The sequence below is a fragment of the Canis aureus genome, chromosome 14 (assembly GCF_053574225.1).
Source record: "Canis aureus isolate CA01 chromosome 14, VMU_Caureus_v.1.0, whole genome shotgun sequence".
Lineage (NCBI taxonomy): Eukaryota > Metazoa > Chordata > Mammalia > Carnivora > Canidae > Canis > Canis aureus.
Genome location: NC_135624.1, coordinates 33,312,950 through 33,328,690, shown reverse-complemented (window position 1 = coordinate 33,328,690; position 15,741 = coordinate 33,312,950). Strand labels below are relative to the sequence as shown.

General features: G+C 40.8%; 1 long non-coding RNA gene across 2 annotated transcripts in view; it reads right to left on the bottom strand.

Annotated features, from left to right (window-relative positions):
- LOC144283348 (uncharacterized) overlaps positions 1-14,805 on the bottom strand; it is a 33,488-nt gene extending 18,683 nt beyond the window's left edge. For both annotated transcript variants that reach the window (XR_013351872.1, XR_013351871.1), the window contains exons 1-3: positions 14,663-14,805; positions 11,899-12,073; positions 6,868-7,009 (exon numbers count right to left, since the gene is read on the bottom strand). This is a non-coding gene — a long non-coding RNA (uncharacterized LOC144283348). The remainder of the gene's footprint in view (positions 1-6,867; positions 7,010-11,898; positions 12,074-14,662) is intronic.
- Between the last annotated feature and the right edge of the window lie 936 nt (positions 14,806-15,741).

Sequence of the window (15,741 nt, the reverse complement as noted above, 5' to 3'; positions counted from 1 at the left end):
GGATGACGGGAGTGCAGGGAAGATGAGCTCTCCTTGAATTTGTGACTGTGGCTGCTTTTCATTGTGATTAATGGTCACTGGCCACTGCCCATATCAATCCAGGCTTATTCCCCCACACGGAAGAGAGCCCACCTCAACATTACAGGAGTTAAAGTGGTCGTGACAGCTGCTGCACTGGCCTGGAGAGGTCCCTCCCCGCCACTCCCTGCGCCGCTGGCATGCTCCCCTCCACCATGGTGCTCCCACCCAAACAGGTGAGAAGGCATGGCCACCGGCTGGTGGGGGCCGGGGCAAGGCTAGGTGGCCCTGGTGGAGGTGATTTGCCTGGCTGTGTGGCAGAGGGCCAGGCAGAGACTTTGGGAGCCTGGGAAAAAGCCACCTCTTATTCTGAGAACAGAGGTGTGTTACTGGATTTCTTTTCATTCTGGCCCCCTCTTTTGTAAAATGGGGGGTAAGCCTTGCCCAGCAGGTCTGTTCTCAGGATTGCACGGGACAATGCGCATCACTCGTCTGACTCACTGTAGGCGAGTCTTCTCTGAATCTCATCTCTGTTGCTGAAGAGGATGCTCCCACTAAAGCAATTTGATTCTTGCTTCAACACTTTTGTGTGAGCTGCTCCCAATGCCTGCAGTGTCCTCCCACTATGAGGACTACTGTCGGTCTTTCACTGTGCCACCCAGATGTCACTCATTGTTTCTTTGTGGAAGGCCACCACCCCTCTTTCCCTCATAGAGACAGCGCTACATAACTTTCCCTCCCGTGCTCCACTTCTGTGTCCTGGTCGTATTTCTGTTGTCAGGCTTCCCTTCAAGGACAGTTGTTCACTGTTTCTCTGACTACTCTGCTAGTCATTGCCCTCAGAAATCCACTGGGTTTTTTTTTGTAGAAGTCTTGATGGTAAATAATTTTAGATTTTTGAGGGCCATACAGCCTCTGTTGTAGCTGTTCCATTGTGCTGTTGTGCTGCAAACACAGCCATGGGAAGTAGGTAAACAAATGAATGTGGCTGTATGTTCAATAAACTTTATTTAACCAAACAGGCAGCAGGGCCAGAGATGGTCGATGGGCCAGAGTTCCTGACTCCTGCTCTGTCCCACTCATGCAGCACAGAGCTTGGCAAAGCAAACACTGGAAAAATGTATTTTTTTCTAAATTCTGGGCTCAGACCTGGCTCTGAAATGTCCTCTTCCACTGGTATATTCTGCTCCTGTTTGGGATAGGCCCACTGGATGCAAAGAGAAGCCCAGAAAGGTGCACTGCATGTGACTCTTGCTCCAGAAGCTATATTTTGTGGGTTTCTTGCTTGGGTCAAAACACAAGGACATGTGATAGCGCGAAATGGCTGCTGTCCATGATGTCAGAAGACCTGGACTCTTGCTGTGTAGTCAATGGTGTCCATGTCCCCCTAGAACCTCAATGTCTTCATTTGCAAGTTAGGCCGTGTGCCTACGTTGGAGGACTTGGATGAAGATCACAGTGGTATCACATACTCTGTTGCTTGGTAAGCAGACTTGCTAGTCCAAAGCTGGCTGACTGGCTAGTCAATATTATCATAATCATTATTACGAGGCTCAGATTCTAGCTTTCTTCCATACTTCAACCCCTGGGCCCACAGAAGAGGCCTGTGTTCATTCATTCATTCATTCATTCATTACAAAGTCAGGATTGGAAAATTATCAAATAAGGGAAGAAACTACTCTGTTGGGTCAGTATACCAGTACGGACTTTAAGAACATTCCAAGCATCACTAGCTGATGTTCTTTTTCATCAGCTCTGTTTTTATACGTCCTGCTGATTTAACCATTGGTCAGGGGTCTAGGATAAGAGACACCAGAATGCTGGCCTGGACTCTCAGACTATGAGAGGTAGTGAGTCATATATTGTCTGTAGAGCCTCATTTGGAGAATAGGTTGGGGTGACAGAGATTATTTCTCTTCCACCAAAGTCTGTTCCCTTCTTCTTCCCAAGTCACAGCCACACTGTGTGTCCCTTGCAGTGAGACTGTCTACCTATGGCCATCAGACCAAGTTATAGGCAGTGAAGTGTCAGCAGAAAGATAATGTACCTCTTCTAGGCCTGGCCCTCAGGAAAAACAAAGTACAGAAAAAAGAAAAACATTTCCCATGTCCACTTCTTGCTTTCCTACCTCATGTCCTGGGAGGGTGCTGATGAGGGAAACCCTGGGCACCACATGGTAATGACCACAGCCTGACCACAGTCTGAGTCCCTTCACGATCTGGTGGAGCAAAGCTGGGCCTAACCATGAACTTCCACCTTGGACACTTAACAGAGCATCACATCAACTACTTGTACTGTGCTGTGTTGTGTTGTGTCTTCAGCTATGGAGTTTGAGAGCCTATTTATTAGAGCATTTTCTTACCCAAAATGAACCAGATATATCTACCTTCTTTCTTCCCTTCCGTCATATCTTATTTTCTTTCTGTCTTCCTGACTTGCTCTTCTTTTTCCAACTGCACAAACCCATAATCCTTCAAGTAGGAAGTTTGATTGAAGATTGAAAACTTTTCAAATTTTACAAAACTGATGTAGTGTACTAGGGCTGATCCCTTGCAGGGCTGAAGCTTATGCAATTTGGGGAACTTCTTCAAGTAAAAGATTCTAAATTTTGAATACAATATCGGGGACAAAAGCCCTGAAGTTAGACAGCCCGGGTGGCTCAGCGGTTTAGCGCTGCCTTCAGCCCAGGGCGTGATCCTGGAGACCTAGGATCGAGTCCCACGTCGGGCTCCCCTGCATGGAGCCTGCTTCTCCCTCTGACTGTGTCTCTCCCTCTCTCTTTCTCTCTGTCTCTCATGAGTAAACAAATAAAATCTTAAAAAGAAAAAAAGCCCTGAAGTCTAAGCCTCTTTAGCTGCCAGTAGATCCCCCACTGGTGGCACATACACAGGGTGGCTGGTAATATAATGGAACTGACACATTTGGACTAAACCCACTATTCAAAATTATTAATGTATCTGCACAAAAACGTATTAATATTCTACATGGGATCAATGAAGATCATACATGGCCTCTCAATAATTCAGGTCAAGTTTTTCCCCTAAATTAGTAAAGGTCAGGGACACCTGGGTGGCTCAGCAGTTGAGTGTCTGCCTTTGGCTCAGGGCATGATCCCGGGGTCCTGGGATCGAGTCCCACATCGGGCTTCCTGCAGGGAACCTACCAATGGTTAAATCAGTAGGACTGCCTCTCTCTCTCTATCTGTGTGTCTCTCATGAATAAATAAATAATCTAAAAAAAATAGTAAAAGTCGGCTTTGGTCTCCCTATCAAATGAACTTTTAAAAATACAGCTTTTAGAACTCTTTGGGTTTCAGAATGGTGGATATGGGATCTGCATAACAAATGGTCGTGCGTATTAGGTCCTATGAGAGAAGACGGTATCATACGTACGATCTAAACTCCTTCTTTTAGTGAGTCTACCATCCTCATGAGGAAACGTGATGTGAAGTGACACAGCTATAATGTGATTCCTGCCAAGGGAGTAGCTCACATGAAATGAAAGACTTATGTTACCCAGAGGGACTTTCTGTGGGTGAATGTAAAGTCCACAGAGAACCTGGGGTCTTAGAGAGTCTCTGTGCCCAATCACCATGACATGCCCTGATGTTCACCAGGATGTTGTGGCAGGTGGAGGTATCCTAGACAGTGAGTCAATCAGGAGAAGCTAACCAACTTGAAGCAGACAGTGGGTTCCTGGGTGGCTCTGTCAGTAGAGTGTCAGACTCTTTGATTTTGGCGCAGGTCATGATCTCAGAGGCATGGGATTGAGCCCCACATCTGGCTCCACACTCAGCATAGAGTCTGTTTGTTCCTCTCCCACTGCCCCTCCCACTGCTATCTCTATCACTCTCTGTCTCAAATAAATAAATCTTTAAAAAAGAAGCAGCAGACAGATCTGAGCTCAAATGCTGATTCTTCTCTTACTTATTGTGATGTTGGGTAAGTTGCTAACTCATTGGAATTATCAAGTTAAATTAATGAGATACAAGAACAGTTGTTATTGGCTGCCATTCGTTCTGTCCTTACCACACTTTGAGCATTGTGATAGGTGCTTGAGGTGAATGATCTCATTTACTCCTCCTGTAACCCCATGAGATAGATGTATTATTGGTTTAAGGCTAACAAATTAAAGATCAGGGAGCTTCAGAAACTCATCTAAGATTCAGGTCTGTTTGACCCCAAAGCCCAAACAGGGAACTACTGTTCCTCTGCCCCTTCCAAGGATATAAAAATGACTCAGAAAGTCATAAACATAAAATGATGCCAAATTCTTGTCCTTGGTCTGGTTTATCCAAGCTCCTGAATTTTCTCCTTTGAATCTGAATTTGACCCAGATGCTTGATACCTTTTCCTGATCTTCTGTTCTGATCTTTTCCTTTCCAAGAAGACATTATCCTAGATTTAAAGGCAGAGATTGTAAAAAGAGAGAGCGTAGGGGACACCTGGACTGTGACTAGATTTGTGACCTTCAAGATATCGTAAACTTTTTGAAATTTTAATTTGGTAATTTTGTATAAAAATCTGCACATCAGGCGTCTCTTGAGAAACTGAAATGACAACGCTAGGCTTGCATTTTTCCATGATAATTGGCAGCCCCTCAAATCTCAAGAAGGTCCCCTTCTTATAGCACCCTGTACTTTTTTTTATACTTGCTAAGGAAATATACATTTTTGAATTAATGAGGATGATGACATGAAGGGAGTGTGTTCACATATCCATTTAATACCCTATTCCTATGATAACTTAATAATCCATGCCCTTCAGTATGAAGCTGGCTCTCAATCTTTTTGAAGAATTGATCCATAATGGCCCCAAACACTTGCCATTTAAGTCCGAATGTTGGAAGTATAATGACTTCATAGTGATGTCTTTCTGCCACTTAATGGCCCCTAAACATTAAAGAAATTCTAATTGGCAGGGTCTGTGGGGCTATTGTTTTTTAACTTATGGTAGCTTTAGCTTCCAACTAGTACAATATACAAGATTTATGGGCAATAAAACGTAGATCCCTAGCCATAAGAATTGTCACGAACTGCATGTAGGGGAAAACAATCACAAGTTTATGTTGCCTGATGAGACAGTGATTGGCCATAATCATACTTTGATTTCATATACTGGCTTTCTTCAGAGGATCACAAGGTCCCTGCACATGTGGTTTATGAATCATGATCCATATAGACAGGGATGGTCCATCATCACCAAACCTTCTGTAGAGCACCAAGCACATTAATGCTCCCCTCATTTAGGTTGTTGTTATTTGAGCAAATCCAATTAATCTAACAAATTGAGCAACTATCAAGAGTCCAACTCAGTGCACATGGCTGTTTGTGGTGAGAGGACCTTTACAGGTTGACTTTATTCAATTCATGTATTTTCTAATTAAGTATTTCCTGATCCTCCCAAGTAGAGTAGCCTTCTCCTGGTCATCCTCCCCACTGCTCTTAGCACTTTGCCAGTTTCTTGCCCATACACAGTTGGGCTCAGGTGGGAGTCAAACAGCATAAGTGTCTTGGCAAGGCACAGGGTTCAGGGCAGATTTCAGGTAGGCCCCTGTATCCATCTCTCCTAGCCAAGTGAATAAATCCCACCAGTTCACCCATTCTCAATCTTCTCATCTTTAAAATCAGAAATAACACTACTAATATTGCATAGTTGGGAAGAATATTTTGGAATATTGTACATAAAGTACTTAACTATACTGATGGTATTGAATAAATACTAAACTATTCTTCCAGAGTATGGGAAATGTGTTGTGCTTTTTTATCTATTCCTCTTGGCGGAATTCCTGCTGAACTGAAGATTGTAAAAACTTATTAAAGGAAGGAAGGAGGGATCCCTGGGTGGCTCAGTGGTTTAGCGCCTGCCTTCGGCCCAGGGCATGATCCTGGAATCCTGGGATCAAGTCCCACATTGGGCTCCCTGCGTGAAGCCTGCTTTTCCCTCTGCCTATGTCTCTGTCTCTCTCTCTCTCTGTGTGTGTGTCTCTCATGAATAAATAAATAAAATCTTTTAAAAAATAAAAAATAAAGGAAGGGAGGGAGGGAAATTCAAAGCCATTAAATTATATGGGTCATTTAATGGCTTTGAATTTCCCTCCCTTCCCACTTAGCAGGATAGCAGGAACAGAACAAGTAGGAATTTGGAATTCTTCAAAATAAATCCAAGGAAAAATAAGTTTAAGACATATGAATGGATATTTTATTTTAATTTTATGCACTACTATTTACCTAAAAAATACGAAAGTACCAATTCGAAGGGATACATGCACCCCTATGTTTATTGCAGCATTATTTACAATAGCCAAACTGGAAGCAGCCCATCAATAGGTGAGTGGATAAAGAAGATCTGGTATATAAACACATGCATGTGCACACACACACACACACACAAACACACACACACACAGGAATGTTATTCAGCTATGGATGATTATTTCTGGGCCAAGACGTTCTGTGGTCAACATAACTCTCCAACTCTCCATTGGCATGTTTCATTTTGAGTGTTTAATATAAGACCTTTCCAAGAAAAATCTGCTTTTTATATAATTGTTTCATACTCCATATTTTCTGTCATGAAAAGGTCATTACTTTTCTCCTCCGCAAGTGTCTCCTACCTCATGACAAATCCAAGCCCCAGGGGCTCATTCGGTCCCAGGAGTCAGTTTGAGCTTCAAATTGCCATGCAGAGTGGAAACTGGAAAATTTAGTCTACTGGGGACCTTTCTGTGCTGCACTGATATTAATGTTACACTGCTGAAAAACAGATGCTGTCTTATGTCTCCAGAGGACATCCTCGACCTGTACTCAGTGATCCCAGCATGTCACCACCTGATCCTGCAATAACTTACCCAGGAAGTGTGAGGAAGGGGGAACGAGGTCTTGCCTCACTGTCTTCTCAGTCGTGGTCATTCCACATGCACATAGTCATGGACTCCATATTGCACAGTATCCCAGCAGGAAGTCGCACCCAAGGGATTCAGCAGAAGAAAGCTGCACCAAAGGACAATTTCAAAATAGAAGTGGCTGAGCAAAAACAGAATCGGTGCCTTCCTGAAGCTATGATTTTAATAGCATATTTTAGCCGCAACTACACCGTGATGGAACATGTTTCAGTAAATACTTTGACACTTCTAGTCTTCATGTTTCTTACCCAGCTACTTCCCAGATTTGCAAATGGGTGCATGGTGGCTTTTCTTTCTGAAATGGCACTCACAGGCTCATGTTTAATATTATGCTAACTTGGCTCAGAGAAGATCCTTCTGGCCTCCAACTATAGCCTTTAGGTACAGCCTCAGTAAGGCAGGAAGGTAGAGGGAGGCTCAGTGCTCCATTGCAGTCTGTGTGAGAGACACAGTTGGCAAGGACTGGGCTATTTCAAGGCATGAGGGTGAACACAGAAATATATTTCCATAAGTATACCAGATGCACTAATTGGAGTCCACTGTCCACTTCTTTGGAGCCTACTTTCGAAAACACAGCCTCCAGTTTTCATTTACAGCTTCAGAAATTTATTTGTTATTCCCAGCTGGACTTGTGTCCGGGGCTCCAGAATGATAGCTATAATCATTAGGATTTTAGGAAAGTGAGGACAAGAGAAATTCTCCAATATAATTTCCATCCTTTCGAACATAGCCTGCTATCATTCAAACTTGTCAAGTTGCATGTGAGTTGCTAATGGGATATCAGAGATATAGACCGGTCATGTATGCAGAGCTCCATCACCAATCATATTCTGGCAGATTCAGAGTGTGGGGTTTTGCACAGAAGTTCAGAAATACACATGGAGGCCTTCACAAAGATATTTATCAACATTCTGCAGTGCCTGTTTCTAAATTTTATAAATATTTTAATAAGTGAAAAATGAAAGTTAATTTCCAGGTGGTTTTGTTTTCTCATCTGTAATATGGATAATAATAGTACTTTCTTCACTGGAGGGCTTTAAAGCTAAAGGTGGATTAATACCTCAATCATTTGTTGAATGAGGCAGAGGATAGCTCACTAGCTAGCTAGCTGGATAGGTAAGTGGGTAATAAATCAATATAGACACATTGATAGACGGACAGCTACCCAATAATGTTGAGTGTTCCAGTCCGGGGATAAATAATCATTATTCACTTGGTCTTCAATACATGTTTATAGATTACTTGGATGATCAGAATAAAGCTCTGTACTGGCTTTTTAACTTTCAGTTCTTGAACTTCACACATTCATACTCAATATTTCTTTCAAAATAAATAAAAAGAAGAGAAGGTATATTTTCCAAAAGATGTATTTCCACTGAAAAAGTCCACTGGTAAAAATGAAGCAATTACCCACAACATGATTGGGATTGGTGTCTTCTATCTGCCACTGAGAGTACAAATATGTGTAGGGCAGACCCACACACATGAGTGGGGATATCTCAATGCACAGCTCTCCAATTTGGAGGGAAGAGGGTCTGTGGAGAGTGTATGGGGATATATGTCAAGATCATTTCATGAACAAATTGATCTGTATAATTAGAGGTTGTATCTTATTAAACCACTCTATCTTGGTCATTTATGAATACAACCTGGTTTAGATGAATCTACTCGATTTCCAAGAGGAATTTCATTAATAACAATGATGATTCTTAGAATTTAACTATGTACAAGACACAATATAAGTGATTAGTGTGTACTAATTCACTTAATTTCCAGAACAATCTTGTAAGTTAGGTACTATTAGCATCTCCCTTTCACTGAAGAGCCCAATGACACAGAAGGGTTGAGGAACCCCATGACATCTCATACCAAACATGTGGCAGAGCTGGGGTGTGAACCTAATAGTCTGAACCCAGAATATAAGCTATTGGCCAGTAAAGAACCCTTTTATTTAGAAAATGGGTTTTATAGCTTAGGAAATGGTGGCTGAGAAAGGAAACTGATCCATAGAGCCAGAGCCAGGGCTGGGAAGTGTCTTTTAATTTAATTCATACAAATCCACTAAATACTTCCTTCAGGCCAGCAGTAGGCAAGGCCATTAGATATACAATGGGGAACAAGACAAATAAGGTCCCATTCTAGCCCTTGCAGAGATGAACTGAGTGGGGCATGAAGTGATTGAACTGGTGGCAGTAAGAAAGCAGGGTCGCTGTGCTGCTGGAGTGCAAGGAGCCAGGGCAGCCTCAAGGCCCCAGGGTAAGAGCAGGAGGAGGATGAAATTAGCCAGGTAGGTGTGCCTGATCAGGCCTTGGCACTTAAGGCCTTGCTGCATTTTGAACAAAATGAACCCTTCTCATTGTGGCTTCCAGAGTTGAGAACGGTCTGGCCCTGGCTACCAAGTAGGATCTCATCTGGAACATTCTCCTGTTCTCCCTCTCGTCCATCCCAGTTGCCTGTTTTCAGAGTTTCTTAAATAGGCCAAGATCTCTCCTGACTGCAGTCTCCTTTATATATGCTCTTCCTTCTGCCTAAAATGTACTTCTGTGCCTTTCCAAAGCTCCTTCAGGGCTTACTTCAATGCCATCTCTTCAAGGAGGCTTTATAAATGACCCTCCGAGTTCCCTCCAATGATCCCAATTCGTGATTGTTATGGATTGAATTATGTCCCTCCCTCACCCCAGATCTCCATGTTGAAGCCCTAACCCCCAGGACTTCATAATGTGACCTATTTGGACATAGATTTCATCAGGTGGACCCTAATTCAGTATGGCTGGTGTCCTTATAAGGAGGGGAAATTTGGACATAGACACAGATTCAGAAAGAAGCCACATGAGGATGAAGGCAGAGATGGGAGAAACACTTCTACAAGCCAGGAACACCACAGGTTGCCAGCAAAACACCAGAAGCTGAGAGCGGCATGGAAACAAACCCTGCAGACATCTTAATCTCAGGCTTGCAGCCTCCAGAAGCGTGAGGTAATCAAATCCTGCTGCTCAATCAACTTACTCTGTGGTGCTGTTTTCTGGCAGCCCTTCCAAACCAGTACAGTGATTACAACTTTATTATGGGTTAACTTAGCCCACTCGACTAGGGGGCCAGGCATGTCTGCTTCAGTCACCAGTGCCCCTAACCAGGACTGGTATGCGGCAGGTGCTTAAAGAACTCTTGACATGGGCCGATTCTCCTTTCCCTCCAATCCCTCTCCTCCTCTCTTCCTTTTCCTTTTTTACTCCCTCCCCTCCCCATACTCTCTTCCACATCTCTTATTTTTGAAATGCTTTCAGGATGATGGGGATCCAAATATTTCTAGAACTTCCTCACAGTTTAAGACAGGTTGAGAAACAACTGAGACCAGAACCAGATGCCAAGGAGACGCCACAGACCTTACCCACCCACCCAAGAGAATTTTGTTTAATTTTCAGGTAATCTTGGGTATAGCTTGTTTCCCAAAGGTGGGTCACAAAGAACTTGCTGGAAGGCAGTGACTCGTAGAGCAAGTGGAAAGCACATGGCCCAAGGTATTGCCTAAGTTTGGTTTGTAACCTTAGTTCCTTCTCTTTCTGACTGTGGGCTTGAGAAATGCCTTTATCTTTGACTCCAGCTTATCTACAAACTAGGAATATTGTGTCAATCTACTTTTTTACATTTAGCAATATATTGTGAGTCTTTTTCTATGAAAATAAATTCTAATTTACAGTATCTTTCTCAGAGTTTGCAATCAATGCCACTATTAAATATATATACACATATATTAAAGAATTTATATAGTTATGAACATTAAATATATATACATGCACATATGGTAATTAACTAATCCTCATTACTGTACATTTAGATATCTTTCAAGTTTTGCTATTATAATGGTTGGTGAGATAAACTTTCTTGTACAGTCATGTTTGTGAACCTGTGCAATTATTTTCTTAGACCATGTTTCAAGTATTTCTTTAGAATAGATTTTTCCAGGATAAACTTAGGTCTAAGGAAATGCAAATTTTTGAGATCTTTCCTATATACTGTTAAACTGCTTCCCAGAAAAAGTTGGATCAATCCATCCTCCTTCAGCAGTATAGAAAAGTATAAGAGCACCTGTTCCCCTCACCAAATACTGTCATTCTTTCACCCATTCCAGCTTAGCGATTCTGAACATTTCCCGTGTTCAGAAGCCTTTGGTATTTATCTCCAGTGTTTCTCCTTGTGCCGTTCACTGCATTCTCAGTGTGCTCTGCTTCATGCCCCATAGGAGGGATTCACCCTGGCTCTCTTATCCTCCTTTACCCTGTTGCATTTGTTTCCAAGGAAGGACATCAGAGGGCAAGAGAATCTCCATGCTCCCCTCCATCAGGTCAGGTCCACGGTTTGGCAGTGGCTGTATTTCTCTGCCTGTGGCCACAGAACTTGTCTGGAAGCTGTCTTTCACAGACAAGTTCTGGTAATACTGCTCTCTCACAACCCTTTGGTCTTGCACAATTAAGGATTCTGCTGTTGCTTCTCTGGATGCTTCTTTATCCTTGTGTGTTTCTTCACCCTGCCTACCTCTCTACAAACAATGATATATTATTAAGCTCTGTTCAACTACTGCTTTGGGTGTCCCATTTGTTTCCAATTGGCCCTACAAATGATATATACATATTTCATTAATACTCTATTATACAGTATTGCAATATTTTCCCCAGACTCCTGATTCTCAGGTGAAATTTTTCTGCTTTTTTTTTTTTTAAATATAGCCAGGTATCCCCAATTTGAGGCAGAAGGAAATCTAATTTAGCAAGAAATCTAAACCCTAGGACTATTTTTCAAGAACAGCTATTTTATGATTTAGAATAAATACAGTTATAGGAAATAGGAAAATGAATTAAGAAGTCTTCCTGAAATAGCAATAAAGCAGACATAATACTATGGATAAAAATGGTGATGTGAGTTAACACTTTGGCCTCAAAATGGATTTCTTTAAATGGTGCAGAAGCTTTGCTTACTTACTTAGGAGGATTAAACTTTCTCCTTAAAATTATTTATATTACTTGTTATATGTAGAAGACATTTTCTTGTGGTTTCCAATTCAGCGAACATTTCATTGAGTATTTGTGGTGAGTCAGCCACTTTCTTAGCCTTCACTCAGTATGGGAACTCTGTAAAGTTGGTGCTTTCATCCTCACTTAAAAGGAAGATCAAAGTTCATAGAGGTTAAGTAAGGTACTTAGAGTCACACAGAAAAAGAACAAACTAACTTCTCAGCAGGAGAGAAATTTAAACCTAAACCTTTTGCTTTTAAATCCAGTGCTCTTATTACAGTATCAAATACTTAGCCAACAGAATACATTTCAACAGAAATCATGAATATTTAACAAAATTCAGATTTAGCCTACATATAATAATGTTTCTGAAATGTTCAAGTTCAGCATATAACTATTAAAGATACATGTTATGGAGGTTAGGGCCACATAAATTAGAGAATTTACAAAAGTAAAGAGTTATAAGTACCGTGTTTAAGTGAAACAAACATTTTCTAAAACAAAGTCTTTTATGAATAAAAATAAATATAAAAATATACTATGAAACAGGTGGCAAAGTAAGCCCACATTGATATCAGTTAAAACTGATATAACCAAGTGGATATAAAAACTGTTAGTGGGAATTTGCTTGAAACGGGTCACCCTGAATAGAAAGTATGTGTACAATAGGAGAGGCTATTGATTTTTGGTGTGTTAACAAGAATTAGTGGGCCAGAAAATGTATATTCATTTTCTTCATTTGAAAATAATAGACTGTAAAATAATAGAATTGTTATCACAGTGCAGGATCAAAATCTCATGGGCGAGCCTCATCTGAAGCATTGTTGGTAAAACATATGGCAGTTATGGAGATTCTTTCCCTTCCATGCTCATAATTACAGAGTTCAGCTGCCTCCATGTGATGCAAGCAACTTGCCAAAAAATAAAAAAAGAGATAAACCAATCCGCCTATGCATTATGAACAGCAGTGCATGAAAACAACAACCACTGTGGGACAGAGGTCTCTTGTGACAATGTGGAGTCGAGTGGATGTGGTTGCATTTTAGTTCAAGCTCAAGACTTACAAATAATTTACTTCTAGAGAAAGACTGTGCTCATTAAATCTAGTGGCATTTTCTAACATTTAATACTTTTTAGAATCCAATTCTAGAAAGATGGCAACTTTATAATGTATTTGCATCCCCTTCTCAACTCCCACTGCCAACCACCTCTCTGAATGTGGTGTCCATAGACTCCAGAGGGCTGGCAAGATTTGGGGGCATGCAGAAGTCAAGACAGGAAATGGCGCTTAAAGATCTCTGCTCTCCTAGATCAAATGAGAGCCTGGAAATCAATGGAGAGAAACATGGCAGCGTTACAAAGAGTATGGACCTATGGAGACCTTGGACATCCTTACCCCTTAAAGATTCAGGGGCTGGAAAAAATACTCTTGGAAAAACCTGTTGATCTCCCTGGTTTCAGAGCAGCTTTATTGGAACTTGACAGGTAGGCTAAGTCCTTTTTTATAGCTAAATATTGTTGATAATTAGTCTGACAGAGACGAAGGTACCTTTCTTATCTTTGAAGGTCAATGCTAAGGAACCCTATGGCTGAAGTTGAGCCCCACTAAATGGGAAGGGAAATTTTACATCTAGTCAAAAGAGACCTAACAGCCAGAGAAAAACACTGGAGAATAACAGGCAACTTAAAGAGACAAAATTATCAACACTTAAGATCACATTATATAGCATGAAAAAAAAAAAAAAAAAAGACTTCACAGGGCCAGATACAGGCAATTCTCATGATTCACGGTCGATGTTTTACACAGTTGCTCTGAATATTGAATTAGCAAATACCGGGCCATGCTGCTGGAAGAAATACAGGGATAGGTTTCTGTGAGCCTCTAGTCAAAGTGTTTCACCAACTGATTAATACATACCTTTGTTTCATGTGTGTTTGTGTTTAAAGACCCCTTGTTTAGTACATATCATGGATTCATCTGTTGAGCTCATGGCCAACATCATTATAACTCATGTTTGAATGAAGCTTATCTAACACATGCATTTGCCCTGGAAAGCATGTCATGGCCATTTTGTACTGAGGGACATTAGACAGCTCTACCACACTGTGCTTAGGGGCCATTTTAAATAACAAAGTCAACAAAAAAAGACCCACAAAGTTTGTGGTTAAATATGGCACTACATAGACTGTGAAAAAGACATTTGTTTGTAGTATGAGAGCTTTAGTAAGAAGGCAGCTGGAGGCACGCACGTTGGCTTTCTCAAATTTTTCTCTACTATGAACGTGTCTGCAAATGACTGCAAAAGCACCATGAGTATTGGTTTTCGGGTTGCAAATACATTTTAGCAAGTAAGCAAATTCACAAACACAAAATCCATCAACAATGAAGATCTAGTGTATATAATAATATTTTTAAACTAAAAATCTCAGAAATTGAAGGAGAATGTGGTTACCATTAGAACCTGGAACACCTAATAGAAGAAAAATCTTAAATCATGAGAAAAACTTAGGAAAGGGAACTGTGAGGGAAAAGATAAGAGATGAGATAAGATGAGGGTGGTGCTAATTTGCATATACTGGTGCTTCCAGGGGAACAGAATAAGAACAGATGGAGAATGGGTTATAATAAAACAGTTAATACATTAAAAATTCATTGAGTTAAAGAAAGGCTTGAGTCTGAATCCTGAAAGCCTCAACCAATTCTAAGCAAGATGGATAAAGAAGTCACATACCAAGACAAAGTCTGAAAATGCTCTTCATTTTCTTATCTTGGGAATACAAAGAAAACATTGAAAGCTTCCACACAGAAAGAGAAATAATTTGCAAAGGTAAAAAAGGATCAAACTGGCATGGAACTTCTCCTGCATAGCACCAAATTAGAGATAATGGAATCACATTGTGAGGTCGCTCAGAGAATGAATTCTGAACCAATAATTCTATGTCCAACCAAGATGGTATTCATCTGTTGGTGTGAAATATGTCTGCAGATATAGAAGGGTTCCGGGAACACATCACTGGCACTTCACTGAAGAGACCGAAGTATGGACTCTAATCAACCAAGAAATGAATCTAACAAGAGACCTCAAGACAGAAGAGGATAGGAGGAAGGGAAAGAGTATGAAATAAATAAAGATAGAAATAGAGACAGATACACATAATTACCAAAAGCCTTGGTATGCATAGCATACATATCAAAGAATTCCTGAAATAGAAGTCACATGCTACCAGAGAAAATATTTAAAACTGGGAGAATGAAATTCCTTCTGTGAATAAAACCATGAAGGTATGGGATAGACCAGAAAGGAGAAATGAAAATATTTCTAAGTGTTCATTGCCTTGATGTAGGAGGGTAACAATGGGCAGGCAGGTTAAAGAAGCTCGGTTAGAAGTAATAACTGCTGTCTCACTTTATCACAAAAATAGAATAGTGAGTGGTTCTGGGCATGAAGAAAGGGGAGATCTTTGGTGGGAGTATGCAACAGAATAGCATAAGTTCTGAACTAACAAAGGGTACAAACAAGGCAGTTTATATGTGTAGTGCCTAGAACAGATCGACAAAAATAAATAAGGAAAAACTAGAAATAACAATGTGTAATAAACAGTAAATATGAAGAGCGTGAGAAGAATAAATCATATCCAGTTGTTCTTAATACTATAGATGAATGGGCAAAGGCTGCCCAATTTGTTTGAAAAATAAACTTACTTCCATATTGTTGGCAAAAGTGAATTTAAGACAAAGTAATCAAGAGAGTTGAAAATAAAAAGATGTATAAAGATCTATCAGGCCCTACGACCCAGCAATTGCACTGCT